Source organism: Protopterus annectens, chromosome 1.part1 (genome assembly GCF_019279795.1).
Source record: "Protopterus annectens isolate FY-2018-M chromosome 1.part1, PAN1.0, whole genome shotgun sequence".
NCBI classification, from domain to species: Eukaryota; Metazoa; Chordata; order Ceratodontiformes; family Protopteridae; genus Protopterus; species Protopterus annectens.
The window spans coordinates 625,043,145-625,056,482 of NC_056726.1; the positions used below are offsets into that span (position 1 = coordinate 625,043,145).

General features: G+C 41.1%; 1 protein-coding gene across 1 annotated transcript in view; it reads right to left on the reverse strand.

Moving 5' to 3' along the window:
- The window catches only part of KCNQ5 (potassium voltage-gated channel subfamily Q member 5), a 1,528,448-nt gene extending 1,515,734 nt beyond the window's left edge, over window positions 1-12,714 (reverse strand). The window contains exon 1 of the mRNA XM_044077105.1: window positions 12,625-12,714. The gene's annotated coding sequence lies outside the window, so the exon portion shown is untranslated. The remainder of the gene's footprint in view (window positions 1-12,624) is intronic.
- Window positions 12,715-13,338: the final 624 nt, after the last annotated feature.

A 13,338-nucleotide genomic window follows, 5' to 3' on the forward strand; every position in this document is an offset into this window, starting at 1 on the left:
TGTGACATATGGGTTTACATTTAAGCTGGTAAGTTTTTCTACAATACCCGAGTGGGGTATTGTGTCGAAAGCCTTTGCAAGGTCAAGGTAGGCTGTATGGACTGCCTTTCCCTCATCAATGGCCTTGGTGACTGTTTTGAAGAAGTCGACCAAGTTCAAAAGGCATGATCTTCCCTTGACAAAGCCAAACTGGGTCGGGTCCAATGTCTGCAAGTCCCCTATATCTTTGTTTATGAGCTCCATTATGATCCTCTCCATAGCTTTGCAGACTAGACTTGTTAAGCTTATGGGGCGGTAATTACCAGGGTCCGTAGAGGCGCCGCCTTTGTGGAGTGGGACAACAGTTGCCGTCGCCACTCCTTGGGCACGTATCCTGTGGTAAGGCTGAGATTAAACAGCTGCCTTATGTGCGGGTTTAATTCCTCATTTAGCTCGTGTAGCACACAGCCGGGGACACCATCCGGTCCCATTGATGCTGTGTTTTTAGCTTTAGAGAGTGCAGCTTTCACCTGCGCATTTGAGATGTCCGGGAGGCTACACTCGGCTGGGATAGTTATCTCTCCTTTAGGGGAGAGGGGTGAAGTTTGCACTGAACCTGTCTGCCAGTATGTTGGCAATGTCTGTGGGTTCAGTGATTTTTGTATCATTTTGAACTAATTCTGAGCATATCTGGGAGTTTCCACCCAGGTTCCTAACATAGCTGAAAAAGGCCTTATGATTGTCCTTTGAATCCATGGCAATTTTTCTCTCAAAATTGGCCTTAGTTGATTTTATGAGTGCTCGTATATTTTACTAATAATGATCAGAGGTGACTTCCCTTTTATGGATTTTGTTCTATCATGTAATAGCTTTCTCCTCTTATTGTAAAGTTTGTTAATGGCTGGGGTCCACCAGACTGGACGTTTGCCCTTTGTGGAAAGAGTCTTGGTTTTATTTGGGATTGCCTGATCCATGCAGTCCTGGAGGTGTTCATAGAAGGCATTTGTAAGGGCTTCCGCAGCTTGGGTTGTGGTTTCCACTGGCTCAGGGGCCTTGAAGGATACCACACCAGTCTTGAGTAGTGTGAAGTTTGCTTTAGAGAAGTTCTTCACTATGGTCTTTTGTTTGGGGTGGGGCGGGATGTGGATTTCCAGTGAGATTAGTTTATGATCAGATCTCACCAATGAGGGATATACTTCGGTGTGGAGCATTTTGTCCCCATGTTTGTGACAATGAGATCTAGTATATTTTCTCCTCTCGTGGGAACAGTGACTAGCTGTTCCATGGCATTTGAATTTATGAACTCCAGGAACCGTTGGGCTAGAAAGTTAGGGCTTGAGTAATGTTCCCAGTCTATATTCGGGTAGTTGAAGTCACCCAATATGATGGTGTTTGGAGATACATTTATACCCTCCAGTGTCTTCAGGAAGGCTGTGTGGGGTTCCTGAGTTTGAGAGGGTGGCCTGTAGCATGCTACAATTTGTAGAGCAGTTTTGCCTATGGTTAGTTGCACCTGGATGGTTTCCGAGCTTGTGCGTTGCCACCAACCTGGAGGTGTGGGTATCCTTTATGAATATGGATACACCCCCTCCTTTTGTGGTGTGGTCCGGGTTTTGGGGCTGGAACGCATGATATGAGGTAAAACCTAATAGTGCCGGGGTGCTCTCAGGAGCCTTGAACCAGGTTTCAGTTACAGCACAGACATCGATGTTCTCCATACTGAGAAGGGCCTCGAGTGCGTGCATTTTGAGATTTAGACTTCTGGCATTGAGCAGCATTACCCTCAGTTTCTTCCTATTTTTGTTTTCCAGGGTGGTAGGTTTAGAATTTGAGCCTTGCCTAAAAAAGGCACTATGGGGGTGGCAAGAGCCTTAGCCAATATCCGGAATCCCAGGGGTGACAGGTGCAAGCCGTCCCTTGCGAAGCAGCGTGGCTTGTCAAGCATGTCATCCCAGGCAGACAGACACTGGATCCCCTTTGAATGACACCAGACATTAAGCCAATTGTTAAAGCTGATCATCTTGTCTCTATATTGTGGCATCATTCTTGGTGAAGGAAGGATACTGCTCAGGGTTAGGGTCATACCTGCCTGGGCTACATAATCAGAGAGCTCCTCTATGTCTCTTTTCATGTAGTCCAGGGAGGTACATCTCAGGTCGTTCACACCAGCATGGACAATGACTGTGTCATATTTGTACTTGCCGTGGAGTGACCCGAGTGCTTGTGTTATGTGGCGGATTCTAGCGCCCGATAGGCAGCTTACTGTGACCCTCTCCTTGTTCAGCCTGGTGAGTGGGACGTCAGTGTGTCTGACTATGGAGTCACCTATGACAAGTATGTTTGGTGTTGTATTTGGCCTTAAGGGCTGTGACTGCTTTGCACACTGCTTTTGTGGTTTATGTGTTGCTTGTGGGGTGTCTTGAGGTAGCAGTTGTTTGGGTGTCTGCTTTGGAGGCCTCTGCTGTTTAGGTAAATTTTACTCAGAGCCTCCGAGTATGTCTTTGTGTGTTTATGTGTTTGATTCAGTGGAGTGGTAGCATTATGTGAGGCTGGTTTTGTGGTGTGTGTAGTTGCCTTCTCCTCCTGTCTGGTCTTGCCAGTCCTGAGTTGAGAGAGCTCAGCCTCCAGTTTGGCTAAATAGCTGCATCTCTCGCAAGTATTTGTGTTATGTGGGAGGAGGAGAGGGTTGTCTGTGTACATGAGGCAGTTATAACATTGCCTCAAGATTCCCAGATTCACCAGCTGGACCGGAGAGAAGATTGACAACTGACCTTTGGACATGCTAGAATAATATTGGGAATTCCTTAATTGAAAACAAGGGCCAGTGGGGAGTGAGGGTGTAGTGCTTTTAATTTTTAGTGCTGACTTATATAATTGCTTTAGTGAGCAAGTGCCAGGTAACTTGAGTGCAATGTGTTACAAGTAACTAAATGCAAAAACGACAAACAGTAACTTTCTTTCAAGTGAAACAAGGAAATAAGTACAGTAAGCAATGCAGATATCACTAGTGATCCACAGAAGCGCTAAGAAGTTGCGTATTAGGTGGAATTAGCTTCCAGGGAAATAACAAGCAAACAAACAACAAGCATATAAACAAAGCTAGATTCAGCAGGCCTGGATCTAGTCTATGCTAGAGCAAACAAGGTGAACCAATTTCAGTAAGATACAGTTCAAATATTCAGGCACTATAAACCTTTAACCAGAAATTCCCAGCTCAGAAGGGCAGAGTCCAGCCTCTTCTCCCACAAGAGTGCAGACCACGAACCTTCTTAATGTAAAATAACTGGCCTGAAGCCCAAGTGCCTAAACCAGAACTAATACACTTGGACAATGGGGCTCTCAATCAGCAGTTCCCAACTTAGAAGGATGAAAGCTACCTGTCCTGCCACCACAGTGCTTGCCACAAACCTTCCTAATGTAAAACAACTGGTCTGAAGCCCAAGTGCTTAATCCAAAAGACTTGAATGATAGCTACACTTTAATCAAGTTACAACCAAGCAGTAATAAATACCATTGAATACTTTAGAGAATGTCTGGATTAGTGCTCAAGTTACACAAACAAAGCTAGATCCAGCAGGCTCGAATCCAGTCTATGCCACAGCAAACAAGGCGCACCAACTTCAGTAAGAAACAGTTCAGATATGCATGCACTATAAGCCTTTAACCAGAAATTCCCAGCTCAGAAGGGCAGAGTCCAGCCTCTCCTCCCACAAGAGTGCAGACCACGAACCCTCTTAATGTAAAATAACTGGCTTGAAAGCCCAAGTGCTTAAACCAGAATTAATACACTTTTAGAATAACAGACACTGAGCCCTCAATCAGCAGTTCTCAACCTAGAAGGATGTAAGCTACCTGTTCTGCCACAACAGTGCAGACCACAAACCCTCTCAGTGCAAAACAACTAACTGGTCCGAAGCCCAAGTGTTTAAACCAAAAGGCTTAGAATGAGTTACACCAAGCATTAATAAATACAATTGAGTATTTTAAGATGATGCAAAAGTAAAAAGAAGTAGGTAAAAACACAAGTACAGTAAAAGCAGATGAAATTTTTTTTTTTTTTTTTTTTTTTTTCTGAACAAGTGCTGAGATCAAAGAAACAGATTTGAGTGCTGAAACTAGAAAACTGGCTAGTTATAAGAAAAAAAACAAGCTAGAAGGCTTCCCTCAAACACAGAAGGGCTTGGGGGCTCAGAAGCCTACAAATAGTCTGTACCACTTAACAAGAAAGGCAGGAAATAAGCTTAATTTTTTTTTTCTATTTCCCAGATGCTGTCTTTGTACACAGTAGGAGTGCCTGAAATCAGAATATGATCTCACTGCACTCAGTTGAGTGAGCAAATGAGATGGACCCAGAGGCAGGCTGAGGGGCGGGCAGTTTCAATGCCACTAAGATTAAGTTAGGATTTTTGAACTGTACAATTTCCAGAAAAAAACATCCAAACTAAGCAAAACATTCTAGAAAAAAATAGCCATTTGTCAAATTCTAGGCAAATTGAAATAATAATCATTTTTGGAATCATTCAATACTTCAGGTACAGTTGGTTTAGATTTTGATTTCCATTTTCTAGTGATTGCTTTTTGGCAGCCACCAAAATTAAACTAAACAAGACTTTACTATGTCTAGGCAATTCAGGTCCTGTTTCCCAGCTCAAAAATTATCTTTAGTTCCACCTAGATGCTCACCCAATATTTCTGACAGAATACTCAATAGTGAATTTTTAAAGTCAACGAACTGATCACACTCCCAAAACATATGTTCCCAGTTACCTCTTTCTTCCCTGTCACACCTCCAACAGTATTTACTGGAGGAAAAATTCTCGGAGTATAAAAATACCTACGTAAGCACTTCCAATCAAAAATGATTATTATTTCTATTTGCCTAGAATTTGACAAATGGCTATTTTTTTCTAGAATGTTTTGCTTAGTTTGGATGTTTTTTCTGGAAATTGTACAGTTCAAAAATCCTAACTATGCCTCAGCAAGTAGTTAGTATCAATACTGACAGTCAACTAATTTATTACCAGATTTAAAGTTCAAACTCCATCTGCTAAAATGTAATTACTTTAAATATTTGCTCACACAACAGTTCATGCCATGACTACGTAAAACATCTCCCCCCAGAAACTATGGCTTTCAATGTGCGTTGGAATGCAAGGCAGCAGAATAAATCCAACCTTAGGGACTGAGGGGATAAGAGCATGAGGGGCAAAGGGGCAAAGACAACATAATGCTTTGCATATGCTTGAGAAAGTGAGAACAAGAGCAGACGCATGTGAAAAGTTAAAATAATGCAGTGTGTCTGGCTGCATTGCAGGCTTCTCTTTTTAAAATTATACCATTTAGGATGACAGAAGACAGGGGTCACAGACTGAAGATACAGCCTACAAAGAAAATCATGCACAAGCCTGTGCCAGTGGATAATCAGGACAGCTGTGCATGTGATGCAGAAATAAGGAAGAAGTTTTAATTCTTACACAAACAAATGGGAGGTTCCATGATAATTAGGACCCAGTCATCCGTGTATCCAAAATGAAAAATTTCAGCTCAAGCAATGAGCTTGACCAGCTCCTCCGGGCTTTGTTAGTAAGAGGCACCTTTGGCATAATGGTTCAGTCCTGACCTCTGGCCAATGCATGTGTAGAGTTTGTATGTTCTCTCATGGCTCTTTGTTTTTATTTTAGCTACCACAGACATGCTTGGTGTTTACACTTCAAACGTCAAGAGTATGCCAAAAGAATGTATCCAAAATTGAATGGAATCCAGCAGCATAGACATTAGGTAATGCATATCTGGAGAAGAGTTGCAAAGAACAACCACATTACATTTTAATAAGACAACACAGAGACCACCTGCTGTGTTAGAGCTAGCCACTCAACTGTGAAAAAAGTGTCTCTAGGAAACATTGACTAATGTTGCCAAAAATAGACATGGGTATTTGCCAGCGATAAGTGGGTTTAGGACCTGATCTACTTCAGAAACCCATGATAATGACTATGGGGTTCTGTGTGCCTGATATAAAGCCTAGCAGCCCTCAGGCAATAAGCTACTGTCTGGCCGGTGTCCAGCTGGCAAGGCTGAGTTACCTGGGAGAGCTCTGTTGAACAAAACCTTGATGTAAAACCAAGCAGCCTGCCAAACATAAACAAAGATTGCTACACAGAATATAGGCTCTCTGTCAAGACGTATCTTGGAAGTGGGTGGCATGACAATAAGTCAAAGACCAGACATTCTGTGTATCCAACAGACAAGGTGTAAAGATAATGGCTTGTGATCTAGCGTCTACTGGTCAGGGTGAGGACAGACTAGAAATGGTGTGGGAAATGTGGTGAGGGAGAGCCTTCAGAAGACTTTGAGGGGTGTCATTAGAATTAGTGACAGACTCATGGTGATCAGACTCCAGTATAACGATTCGGCACTATTCATAATCTCAGCCTGTGCCCCACAGTCGGGTTGTAATAGTGAAGAAAATCGTGCATGCAGGCAGCCTTTGCAGAGAATACTAAATAAAGCAGGACAACATGAGCTGGCTTTGCTAGTGGGGGACCTGAATACTCATACTGGGACAGACAGAATAGGATTTACGGACTGCTTGGGTATACATGAGCAGGATAATAGCAATAAAGAAGAAGAAACCATTCTAGACTTCCGTCTGACAAATGGCTTGATGGTGGCTATTGGATGGTTCAACAAGAGGGACAGCCTCAAGATCACATACAAGCATGGTCAACATGCAATTCAGGCATAGCCCCTCCGAGAAAGGAAAGAGCACTGCGGTAGAATCAGAGATTGCAAAGCCATCCACAGTGAAACAGTTGGTCCACAGCATAAACCAGTGATGAAAACAATCAGCTGCATGCAGTGATCAGGGAAGGCTCTAATGTCAACAGATACTAGGCTGAAGAACTGGACAGTGAGTGGAGCAACAGCACAAGAGATCAAGGGAATACTCAGGACTCTAGCACCTTAGGAAGAAGAGGAAATAGGTGCAGTGAAAGAAGAATGGCATTGTTTGAAAACAGCATTTATGAAGACAATAGAACAAATATGCAGTTAAGTCAGGTATGGAAATAAGGAATGTAAGGAAACTGGTGGTGGGATGCAGAAGTCCAGGAAGTTATTAAAAGAAAAGAGTGCAGGAAAAAGTGGGACATAGAAAAGACAAAATACTGGCTGGTTAATAAAGAGGCTGCAAAAGCAGTCACAATAGTAAAGAACAAGGCACCAGACGTACTCCATCAGCTAATGGAAAGTGACTCAAAAATGACACAAAGAAATTATTAGGTTGCAAAGAGACAGACATAAAGAAAACAGTTATCGGACAGTATTCATAAGGGATGTCAGTAACCGGCTGTCCACTAGTGCACAAGACATCAACGGCAGATGGAAGGAGTACTTCCAGCTGCTACTGAATGAAGAAAACCCCACAGAAGATGTACTGCCCCAGTCAGAATGTGCAGTTAAAGATGAAGAATATGAAGAAGAAGAATCTAAACTAGAAGAATTATGATCAGCTCTAAGAAAAATGAAGTCAGGGCAACTGACCCAGATGGAGTCATGACAGATATGATCACAATGTTGAGTGAATTAGGGGAGAAGTGGCTACAGGGTTACCCAAAGTAATATGGAGAGAGGCATACTCCAGATGACTGGAGAATAAGCAATCTAGTCTCAGTGTAAAAGAATAAATGGGAAATTCACAACTGTGGGCAGTACCACAGGTTCATAGTAGGTACTAGGCTATTGACCCTAGGGCCTATATAAGCCTAGCCAAAAATGTACCCTGGCTTTTGCCACACAAGAAAATTATTTTCCTGTGCCCCTGTCAAGCAGAGCCACAGAGGTGATCCCTGGGGTTAATTTCCTATTTCCCATCCAATCATCAAGATTTTTCTTGAAGAGTGCTAATGAGGAGCTTTGTTTGATATAGATAGGTAGTTTGTTCCAGAGTATGGGAAGTCTCTGGGACAGGAATCTATCCCTCCAGCATGTTCTGTTTATTGTAGTGACATGGTTTAGGTCCCTAGAGCGTTTAGCTCAGAGGGATTGGGATTTTTTTTAAGTGGAGCATGTCCAAAAGCTCTGGGTTTGGCATAGCTTTGTATATTAGGCAGAGATCGTCTCTGAGTAGGCGATATGCGACGGAGTAAAGCTGGAGTTTTTTGAGATGGTCTGCGTAGGGCATCTGTTTGAGGCCAGTAATCCTCTTTGTAAGGTATTTCTGTGGCCTTTCCAGTTGTTGTAGATGTCTTGTGAGGTACATACCAAAAGGGGCGTTGTACTCTATAATGGGTCTAATGAGTGATGAGTAGAGGGGAACAATGACCTCTTTTTTCCTGGATGAGAAACCTTTTGTGAGGAGGTGTGCCACATAGAAGGATTTCCTAACTACTGTGGCAATGTGATTATCAAAGGAGAGACTACTGTCCACCTGTGTCCTAAGGTCTCTTATCACACTTTCGGTGTTAAGTAGACTACCACCTATGTGGTAGCTCATAGGCACAGAGCTTTTACCAAAGGGGATGACAATGCACTTTTTGGCATTGAGCTTGAGGCCATGGCTTTGACACCAGGCATCTGTCTCCGTGAGGCCCTTTTTGTAGGATGTCCACATCGTTAGGAGTTTTAATTATGGCTCCTAGTTTGCAGTCATCTGCGAACTTCATTAGCCAAAGACCTTCTGTGTTAGCCTGTAATTCAGAAAAGTAGATACCAAATAGGAAAGGGCCCAGGACTGAACCCTGTGGTACTCCACTTGTCACTGGTCTGAAGTCGGATTTGGAGTGTGCTACTTTCACAGTGTGGGTTCTGTCAGTGAGCCCATCTTGTGACATAGGGATTTATATCTTGTTTAGTGAGTCTGTCTATAATTCCAGAGTGGGAGATGGTATCAAAAGCCTTGGCTAGATCTAGATAGGCTGTGTGAACCACTTTACCCTCGTCTACGGCTTTGGTGACAGCTTCAAAGAAGTCTATCAGGTTTAGGAGGCATGATCTGCCTTTTACAAACCCAAACTGGGTTGGTCCAGAGTTTGGAGATTACCAATGTCTTTGTGTATAAGATCCATGATGATACATTCCATGGCCTTGCAGACCAGACTCATTAGGCTAATGGGGTAGTAGTTCCCTGGGTCCGTGGTTGCTCCCCCTTTGTGGAGTGGGATAACCATCGCTGTGTGCCATTCAGTGGGCACAAAGCCTGAGGTGAGGCTATAGCCATTCCTATAGTTGGAGAAAGTATATGACAGTGTTCTAAGAAGGTTGACTCGGGCACACTGATAGAATTATTGCAGGCTGTGTACAAGGACACAATGAAACAAGTACAAACAGTGTTTGGACTCATAAGGAGGTTCCCAGTGGAATGGGTGTGCATCAGGATTCAGCTCTGATCCCCCTGCTGTTCATACTAGGAATGTCAAGAATGAGAACTTTGGTAGAGCTGTTATGCCTCAGGAACAATCCTTCCTTGATACGGTATCAAAATACCCATCCCATTTTTCAAAAAAAACTGCTCATTATCAACATAGGGTACAGAAAATGTCAACATAAAGTTGTGTCTAAATTGGATGCAAAAAATATTAACACAGGGAAAGGGCTGTAAAGCTTCTTAAAGGCTAAGAGATTGTAGCTTGATTCTATAATCCACTTTACCCAAGAAACTATGAACCTGTTCCCATAACCTGTCAGCCGTAGGTTCACTAGTGCTAGTTACTGTTTTGTGACTGATGCTACCTTACTTATGCAATGTAAATGTATAATGAATATTATTGCTATTTAAATGAATTAGAACTACTGATGCAGTTCAATCTGGTATTTTGCAACACTCATAGCATGCTGCAAAGTTAATAAATGTGTTCCTCCTTTCTGAAAATAAATTAAACATTGAATGTTGTTGTCTTTCGGCTTTTCCCGGTTAGGGATCACCACAGCGGAACTCTGGTCCACTAATGACTGGCAGTAGATTTTCACGGTGCCAAGTTGCCATCTTGATGCCCAACCTTCAATGAAGGCACGCCCATTCACGCATGTCTTTTGGAACGCCACTCGACCCACGGGGAGGATATGCAGACTCCACACAGAAGGCACTCCCCGCACCCTAGCTGAGAATCGAACGGGAGAACCTCTTGATGTGAGGCAACAATGCTACCGCTGCACCACCGCGGGTAAATTAAACATTGAATAATTTATTAATTTGTTTATTTTCTTATACCAGTTATATCTTATTAGTGGTCAAGGGGAAGATGGAACCTATCACATGAAGTCATGGATAACAGCCACTGCTGGACACACACACACACACACACACACACACACACACACACACACACACACACACACACACACACACACACATATGTATATACACCCACAGACACACAAACAAATACACATACATATGTATGTACATACACACAGACACACACGTGTGCACATGCACATATGTGCACTCGCTCACGCTCACATACATGCATGCTGCTCATATCGGTAGGCAGTTTTGAGAATTATCATTTCACATATGTGGATACTTTTAGGATGAGGGAGCAAATCAGCAACATCTGAATGATGTATCTTCTGCTTGTATACCTGGCCATGGCTGAAAATGGTCTGTATCAAGTCCACTTGCCTGGTTATTAAACAAATAAATCATTTCAAAGAATTTAAAATTAGTAAACAATGAGACACGTTTGACTATTACTACAACCTTATATTACTGAATCCAATGAAATATGTTGAAATGTAAGTAGTATAAATGTAAATATAAGCAGATATCTAATAACAATGAAAACAGATACAAAAAAAAGTGAAATAAACCTCACAAGGAGCAAACTGTGGTCCCTCCAATAAACAGATACAAATATATCAACAAATAATAATTTACAAAACCACAGATATTTGCAACACAAGCATTAAAAGAAACACACTAATAAAGTTAACACCCTCGGCCTATTCTTATTTATGTATCCTAACCTCAACCCTACCACTGTCACTAACTCTAACCCTACACATTACCTTACTTAAAAAAATATTTTTGACACATGCACACACACACACACACACACACACACACACACACACACACACACACACGCACGCACGCACGCACGCACACACTCACACACACACACACACACACAAAGCAAAACTGATGTCGATAACGTTATATTTAAAAAGGGTCAGGGATGGACTCTGCTTCACAGAGCAAGGTGATCCACTGAGACACATATCTGTCTTGTCAAAATGTCCTATTTATGTCACAAACAAAATTTAAATCTTTGGATATAGTGTTTAAAATACTGTTCACTTTCCATATGTCCCTTAGAATTAGATCCAAGGATGATACAGCCAGGCATAGATCACCTCTCAAAGTAACCTGTAGGAGACCGAGACTAAGTTACATACACAGACTCACACACATATTTATATATATATCCTCTCAGCTGTGCAGATGTTTGCAGAATGTGCAGATGTTTGCCTTGCATTTTTTTGGTCTGTTTCTCATAAAATGTGTGTTTTTTCTAGTAAATCACTGAGGATTGCAGTCACTAAATAATAATGATGTTATATCCTTTAAAAATGTATGCTAAAACAAAACTGTTTGCTTCAGCAAATTTGTCTAAGTTTATATGCACAATATTTAAAATCTGTCCCATTATTTTGGACTTTGTCCAGATTTTTTGGGCTAAGAGGTTGAGAAGTATAATATACACACACACACACACACACACATATATATATATATATATATATATATATATATATATATATACATATATATATATATATATATATATATATGTATATATATATATATATATATGTACATACATATCTATCTATATATTTATCTATCTATCTATCTATCTATCTATCTATCTATCTATCTATCTATCTATCATGACAGATTAATCGCGATACCCAGATACTGTCACTTACAGTGTGTTTGCCTGATCAAAAGAGCATCCTACTTCAGTACACAGAAATGCACTGTTCATAGGGTCTAGGTCAGTTGGGTGTAATTGCATTACATGAAAAAGGATTCACCAAGTTGGTTTGCCCCCTATCAAGTGACCTTCATGCCATCCAAAAAATCTAAGCAACTTTAAAGCTAGATTATAGTTCACTGAAGGGGTTGACAAGATTCAAGGTATAGGAGTTAGAAAACATTGTTTTGAATAATCTCAAATCTTTAGAAAATAATCATAGTCACCCCCTCCCCCATAAAGAAAGGTTATGTCCATAGTAGCCTCCACTGACTACTTCTGGCTGAGATTGAGGAAACAAGTTTAGAATGGTGTTCAACTTCAAATGGACATCAAAAGCTATTGCAGAGTTTATGTTATCTAAAAGAGAAAAACAGCTACACAGTCCGTGCCATCTTATAATGAAATGACAACTTGCAAAATGAATTGCGTTCATAACGTTAAATAAGAAAATAGACAACATATTTTTCTTCATAACAGAAGACTGCAACTGCCTCCTAAGAAGGGTGATGACACCCCTGCATATAATACATCAAACAATATGACTGACTTTTAAAAGATATTGGTTTTAGGAAGCATTTTGATTCTTGCCACAAAGTACATTTTAGGAGCATGCATATGCTGCTAATGGTTCAGAAGGAGCTATTTTTAAAGTGCATGTGCTTACCAGAATTAATAGGCACCGAGATGCAAAGTTTTGGTGATCTGGGATGGTAGAAAAAACTGACAGAACCAGGCATCCAAAAACCAGTAGGAAACTGAAAAACAAAAAATGAACAGCTTATGAGTGATATTAATCCTTCACAGGGTAACAGAACACTTATACCTGAAATATAACAACACAAAATAATGTACAGTACAACATGCCATGTATCCAGAAACATTTATTTTCCTAGAACATGCCTAAAATGTGCTTACTTTTACCAAAACATTTTGGGAACATGACAGGTTACAATACTTGTCTTTGCTTCCTCATACAAGAAAAAAATCCAAAAAGCAATGGGAACTTCATATACATTGAAAATGTCATCAATGTAATCAGAACCATGAGCACTCAGTGATAATGTAATACACAATGACCTAGATGATTTTGATAATGTTTCAGTTGCTAAGACAAAGGGAATGGTACCATAAACTGCATTAACGTTAATCCAAAGACTGCATATTTCAAAGTTAAACCATAAAAAGAGTGAACTTTGCAGGTACCAATAAGAAGGATATCTGCCAGTTTGATGTGGTCTGTTGAAGCCCATTTACTTTGAAGCTATAAATGAATTGCAGGCGTCAGATGAGGGTGGGCCTCCCACAACTCCCACTTGTAATGTGTAAATTTGAGCAAGATACTTTAGTTACTGATGATTCAAAGTCATCCAGTAAACAG